The sequence below is a fragment of the Mustela nigripes genome, chromosome 1 (assembly GCF_022355385.1).
Source record: "Mustela nigripes isolate SB6536 chromosome 1, MUSNIG.SB6536, whole genome shotgun sequence".
NCBI classification, from domain to species: Eukaryota; Metazoa; Chordata; class Mammalia; order Carnivora; family Mustelidae; genus Mustela; species Mustela nigripes.
The window spans coordinates 128,730,797-128,738,097 of NC_081557.1; positions in this window are offsets into that span (position 1 = coordinate 128,730,797).

Consider the following 7,301-nt stretch of genomic DNA (forward strand, 5'->3'; position numbering starts at 1 on the left):
ATTTATAAAATATATGATAAATATTTAGGCATGATAAGACATTATGTTGGCAACTTATTTTCGAATGGTTCTGGGAAAAAATGCTTCCTAATTTGTACATTTTTGTCAGTTTGAGGTTGCTAAATTTTTTTTTTTTTAATGACAGAAAACTTAGAGATTGTTTTGGATCCACTGATGAGAATTAATTATAACTAAAATATGAAAAAGTAATTTCAGAGCGGGCTGATACTGTTTTGTTTGTAATCTAATTCGGAGGTTTTTAAAAAATCACTCATTTGCTCGAAATAAAGCAGTGTTCTTAAAAAATATATCAGCAGCAACGTCATTAGTAACTCTTTAAGACTTTCTTCAAGTTTTGTAATAGATTTTTCAGATACTGAATATGGATAGATTTATCATCTCTTTAAAAATCTTTAATCGTACATAGACTGAAAGGAATTTGGGGGATTGTCTATAGTCTCTCTCTTTTTTTAAAGATTTTATTTATTTATTTGACAGACAGAGATCACAAGTAGGCAAAGAGGCAGGGAGAACCAGGCTCCCTGCTGAGTAGAGAGCCCAATGCGGGGCTTGATTTGATCTCAAGACCCTGAGATCATGACCTGAGCTGAAGGCAGAGGCTTAACCCAGTGAGCCACCCAGGCACCCCTGTCTATGGTCTCTTTGATGGAGTCCTTTAAATGTATTTATTTTCATCTTTAAAAAGAAAAAGGTTTTATTTCCAAGTAACCTCTAAACCTAATGTGGTTTGAATTCATGACCCTGAGATCAAGAATCACACATTCCATTAACTGAACAAGCCAGTCACCCCCAGCAAACAAGTTTATACCACCTTTTAATAAAACCAACATTGAGGGGGCACCTGGGTGGCTCAGTCGTGAAACTTCTGCCTTCAGCTCAGCTCATGATCCTGGGGTCCTGGGACCAAGCCCTGTATCAGGCTCCCTGCTTGGCAGGAAGGAAGCCTGCTTCTCCCTCTCTCACTCCCCCTTCTGTGTTCCCTCTCTCACTATCTCTCTCTCTCTGTCAAATAAATACATAAAATCTTAACACAACAACACTGGGGTAAAACTTTTGCTCCAGGAAAAAAATCTTTGACCAAACCAGTAATTAAAAAAAAAAAAAGGTGATAATGATATCCACACATTCAAACAAGTCCAAAATCAAAAGCTTATACATTGTTTGAATTGATATTAATTAAAATATAAAACTATTGTGTACTGTAATGTTATATGTTAATTGTACCTTGATAAAAAAAAGAACAAAACAGTTATGCATAGAGACACATCAGGGTCAGCATATTTCACTTTCCTGCTGCCTTTCCCTAAACATTGTAAGTTACTTTAAGAATTTCCCATTCAACTGGGACTCTTTGGTGGCTCAGTCTGTTGAGAGTCCAACTCTTGATTTTGGCTCAGGTCGTGATCTCAGGGTTATGAAATCAAGCCCCACATTGGGTTTCAAGCTGGGCATGGAGCCTGCTTAAGATTCTCTCTCTCCTTCTCCCTCTGCCCTCCATCCATACGCCCCCCCAACACACACCCGCCGTTCCTGCTTGCACACTTGCTCTCTCTCTCAAAACAAAACAAACACAAACAAACAAAAAAAACCACCAAATTATGTGACAGACTGGTAAACTGCATGATACAGAGAAACAGTTGGGCAATTCATAGTGGTTTGCGGAATTTCCATCATTTTACAAGACCTATCGTTTACATATTCAGGCCTTGCCAAGTCTATATTAAAGGAATCGGAGAAGGCTGAAGAGCTTAGAATAGTCCTTCTTAGCAAGAATTTAAAGGAAAATTATTTGTAATTACTTCAAGAAATACCCTTTTTCTACATATTTTAATTATATACCCAGGGCTTACTCAATCACTCTATGTCTTAGTGAAAAGAATAAGTCACCTTGGAACAGATTTTTCTTCCAAGTTAGCACCAATATTTTGTTTCAGAAGAACAAATTTTTCATTCTCTATTTATTCTCCTTTTTCATTCTCTATTTATTCTCCTCTGATTTCAGAAACTGTTGGTAGGCCCAGAGTTGCAGCTCATGAGTGGGTCATGAGAAGTAGGAGACACTTTGGGGTGCTGACATAGCAGTGGCAGCTGAGACAGAGGCCCCTGGAGAGCTGAATAATTTGACAGATTTCTCTTCATGAAGACATTGAATTAGGCTTTTGAACCCGGTATAACCTCAGAAATTTGGGGGCTTATCATGAGAGAGAGGAATTATAGGAAGAGAAATATTATGATTATTATAGTAATCATAATAGTAACTAATTGTGATTAATTTCAATACTGAAATAAATTAATTTTATAATACTAGCAAACTATTAAAAATGAGTATATCAGGGCGCCTGGGTGGCTCAGTGGGTTAAGCCACTGCCTTCGGCTCAGGTCATGATCTCAGGGTCCTGGGATCGAGTCCCGCATCGGGCTCTCTGCTCCGCAGGGAGCCTGCTTCCTCCTCTCTCTCTGCCTGCCTCTCTGCCTACTTGTGATCTCTCTCTGTCAAATAAATAAATAAAATCTTTAAAAAATTGAGTATATCAGTTACATTAAGATATGTAATCTTATCACACACACATAAATATCTGTCTGATCATTTTTTTTTAAGATTTTATTTATTTATTTGAGATAGAGAGCAAGTGAGAGAGAAAGATCATGAGGCAGGGAGGGAGTGGGAGAAGCAGACTCCTCTCTGAGCAGGAAGCCCAATGTGGGACTTGATCCTAGGACCCTAAGATCATGACCTGAGCCAAAGGTGGATGCTTAACCAACTGAGCCACCCAGGCACCCCCTTATCTGATCTTTTATAAAAACAGTAAGGCATGATCAATATCAGTTATTTCAAATAGGACTCTGGGAAGTACCAAGGAAAAGCTATATCTTTGATTCTAAATATATAGCTAAATGAGTATAGATTTATTAAAGAGGACCGACCAAGTATGCATATCATTATTAACATATATAAAATAAACATTTTTATACTTCAATATTTTAAATATGGGATACAGAACATTTGTCCTAAAATAACTAGCTACTTTGCATTATAAACCTATTATAGGTATAAAAACCATTAATTTTTAATTATAACTTCCTAAAGGGACAGACTTCTTTATGATTAATGAATTTTGAAAGCTTGAGATGAACATTTTCTAGAGTTAGCATACCCTGGAGTCAATTTCTATCTCTGTTGCTTAATCTTTCTCATTTCCTTGTCTATAATTTGTTTCTTTAACTAGGTCATAACTACTGATTAAACATCACAAAAGCTTTATTACCCTTTAAGTACTCATGATCATTACTTTAATCTCACATACAGAATGACACGAACACACTTGGTCACATTCAGTATTTGTATAAACATGGAATGTGCTACTAAGAGGAGGAAGCCACTAAAATCATGATCGATTTTAAGATAATTCTTTTTCAATTTTAAATGGAGCAAAAAGCCTGGATTCAAACAGTAAATTTTATATTGGGTTTGGGAAATTTGGCGCTATAGCAACAAAATGAGAGTACTGTGGTACTTTTCCTTCGTCATCCACTTTTTTTTTTAATAATTTTTTTATTTTTTATAAACATATATTTTTATCCCCAGGGGTACAGGTCTGTGAATCGCCAGATTTACACACTTCACAGCACTCACCAAAGCACATACCCTCCCCAATGTCCATAATCCCACCCCCTTCTCCCACCCCCCCCCCCCCCAGCAACCCTCAGTGTGTTTTGTGAGATTAAGAGTCACTTATGGTTTGTCTCCCTCCCAATCCCATCTTGTTTCATTGATTCTTCTCCTACCCACTTAAGCCCCCATGTTGCATCACCACTTCCTCCTTGATATGAGGAAGTGGTCTTCCACTTTTGATATTATCAAATAATTGTTGAAAATCACTGTCTGTGCCTCGACTCCCTTACCTGGAAAGTAGGGACACTTTAAGAACACCACAACCTGCCTAGATTTGTTTCTTAGTAAGTTTTAAGAGAAAAAAAGTTCACATTTCTAAGAAGAAACTTGCTATATAATTTAAATGTTTTTGTTATTTTCATCTTAATAATTATTGCAGCTGAACTAGTAAATGACAAAATAACTGAATATAATTTTGAATGGATGAAATTTACGTAAAAGTTGAGAATCTTTGTCTCAGACACTTTGTGGAAGTGAAATGTACCAATAGGGAGAACTGTTCAACCACAGTTTCTCAGAGGGAGGGAAAAAGGATTTGTGTGCTATATATGTTGAAAGCGTGCATATTTGTATTTTTCTCCAGTTCATTTGATATTTCCATAAAAAAATTCAAGTTGGGGGTGTCCCTGGATGGCATACTTGGTTAAGGGTCAGACTCTTTCAGGTCAGGGTGTGATCTTGAGGCAGGAGAGTGAGGTTCTTGTCTCATGGAGTCAAGGAATGAATGTCCTGGATAAAGAGTGAATAAAGCGATTGAAGTTTATTAAGTGAAGATACAGAAAAAGCTCCCAGTACTGAGAGGGGTCTTGACAGGGTTGCCAACAAGCTCCTCCACCGACAGTTTTCTTTAGAACTGACCAGGGAGATTGTGGCCTCATCATTTTTGTGATATCTTGACTTGAGTAAGGACTGGTGATACATATTTAATGGTTCATTTCTTTTTAGGGTCTGGTTATTCTTTGTTGGTCACAGGTGATTATCATAAAAAAGATACCCCACCCCACAAGCCTAGGGTAGGGTGCTCCGGGTTTGTTATTTTAACTCTGGTTTCCTTACACTTCAGCATTTTTCAGATTTCTGATCACATAGCCCCCTATCTATCTCTCCCTACTGAACCCCACCTGTCCCTTGAGATTGAGGCCCCCACTTCGGGCTGCATGCTCAGCAGGCAGTCTGCTTGAGACTTTCCCTCAGCCCTCTCACACCCCACGGGCCCACAAGCGTTCGCACCTGCTCTCACTCTCAAATAAATAATCTAAAAAAAAAAAAAAGAAATTTTTGCAAGACTTAACCAATAAGCTAAGTTTGAATTTTTTGAACCTGAAGAGGTAGTTTTAATCATTCCCTTACATACACTTGCAAAGAAATCATTCATATATTTGTAAAGTGCTCTGAGAATCATGACTGAAAACGGCAGCAAAGCTGCCAAAGTGAAACAACAAATAAGAGAACCTTTCGTCGGAATCTTTTTTCCAGTAAAGATTACAAAATAAGGGGCGCCTGGGTGGCTCAGTGGGTTAAAGCCTCTGCCTTCGGCTCAGGTCATGATCTCAGGGTCCTGGGATCGAGTTCCGAGACCGGCTCTCTGTTCAGCAGGGAGTCTGCTTCCCTTCCTCTCTCTCTGCCTACTTGTGATCTCTGTCTGTCAAATGAATAATAATAATAAAAAAATCTAAAAAAAAAAAGATTACAAAATAAAAAATACTCTTCAGTTTCAAAAACTCAAGTCCATAGTCACCAGGCTCTTTCACTGAAAATAGTTGTTTCATCATTTTTGCTTCTGGGGAGAAATGTTTGGCACTAGTGAACAGGAATGAAAACATGAGACAGCAGAAAGTCTTGGCACAGCGCTGTATAAAAGGTTCGTAAGCATCTTTACCGTAATAAATAATGGAGCTGGAAAACTGCCTCTAAGAGCAGAAGTTTCTGGCCAGAAGTGAAGCTTAGCGAATGCACTGGAAAAGTAAAGTGGCCTGAAGCAAAATCAGCAAATGTTCAAGGCAAGTTTTATGTAAAGTTCCACAAAGAACTGTGTAATGAAATCTCATTTAAACAAATAATGCTAAATAAAAATTTGCATTGTATTTCTTAGTCCAGGTGGAGGTAGAGGGTGCGGGAGCTGGGGTGGGGGGGTGGTGTAGGAAATTATCATTTGGCCAAAAGGCAACTTCAAAATTCTGAAATTGTGATCTAAGGAAAAGTGTAGAGAACAAAAATCAGGGAGCTTCCCTTCACACGTAGTTGAGATTTTCTGCCCCCAAATGATTTTTAAAAGAGCCCCTTCCTGGATATCATCAAGAAAATGCTCATGTTTACTGGATACTTTGTGATTTATATTTATTATATATCAAAAGCAGAAAAGGGTCCTTTGTAATTATACAAAAAATGGAGAAATGCTGGATTGAAATTCTTAGGTTCTCGATAGCATAGAAATGAAGCCATTTTTTAAAAGTACTCTGCACAAAAGCTTTTATTCAGACAAGTGTTTGATTAAGAGGGGTGAGGAAAGGATATGGAGACTCTACCACCAAGAAAGAAAAGGTCAAGGCCAGCTTCTGGATGGTGAAGAGGCACGGCCAGCCCCTCCTGATGAAGCCTGTTTAAATCAGGACCTGGCCAACAGAATTAGTAGACCTCACAACCACCAAGGAGAATCAGACCATTTCTGTAATGACAAATGAATAGCAAATCTGATAGTGTTTCTTGGTTAGAAAAAAGGGGTTATCTTGACAAGGGAAGTGCCCGTTGAAATATCCTATTTTTCAAATTCTGCAATGGCTTAAAAGAAGAGAATTTGTTTTGGTTCTACTACAAAGTAACCCAGATTAAGTGATGCCTGCCAGAAACCCCCAATTTTGTTTGCATTAGGATTGTAATGCCCAAACTAATTTTTTCCCACCACAATAAATATTCAAATTTTGGCCTACTGGGTCTTGAGGTATACCGTATACATTAAGTAAATATTTTATGAAACGTGATCACATCTTAATTCTTATATGAGGGTTTGGAATAAAATTCTTTAAACAAATTAATGCAAGAGCAGGAGGAAAATAATTCTAACTAAGTAACAGCTTTAGAAATTCTTTCTCTTCTGCCCTCACCCCTGTTGAGAAACAGTAATCTTTGTTCAAGTTAGGGGTATAATATTGGGAAATAATATGAAAATACTGACAGATTACATCATTGGCTTCACTATTTAAAAAGGGCCAGATCTTTGATCAGAAATCTTTGAGTGAGAAAAAGCATATATGTTGCTGTCCTAAAGCTTGAGTGATTGAAGACTGCACAACGAGCCTGTAGGATGACCCCAGTGATCCTTGACACCGGTAGTCATACCCTAGTGTCCCCCACTGAACAAATCTGAGCTGTGTACCTTACAGGATGGTGTGAGAATGAGGTAGTTGTTCCCACCTTGTTCTCTCATGAATGCTTACTCTACAGGAAGCCAGCTGATATGTTGTTACAACACTCAAGCAACCCTACAGAGAGGTGTTTGTGGTAAGGAACTAACCCCTGCCAACAACGTGCGTGAGCCATGTTAGGAGTGGGTTTTCTGGTGTCAGTCAGACCTTCAGATGACTGCAGCCCCAATCGATGTCTTGACGTG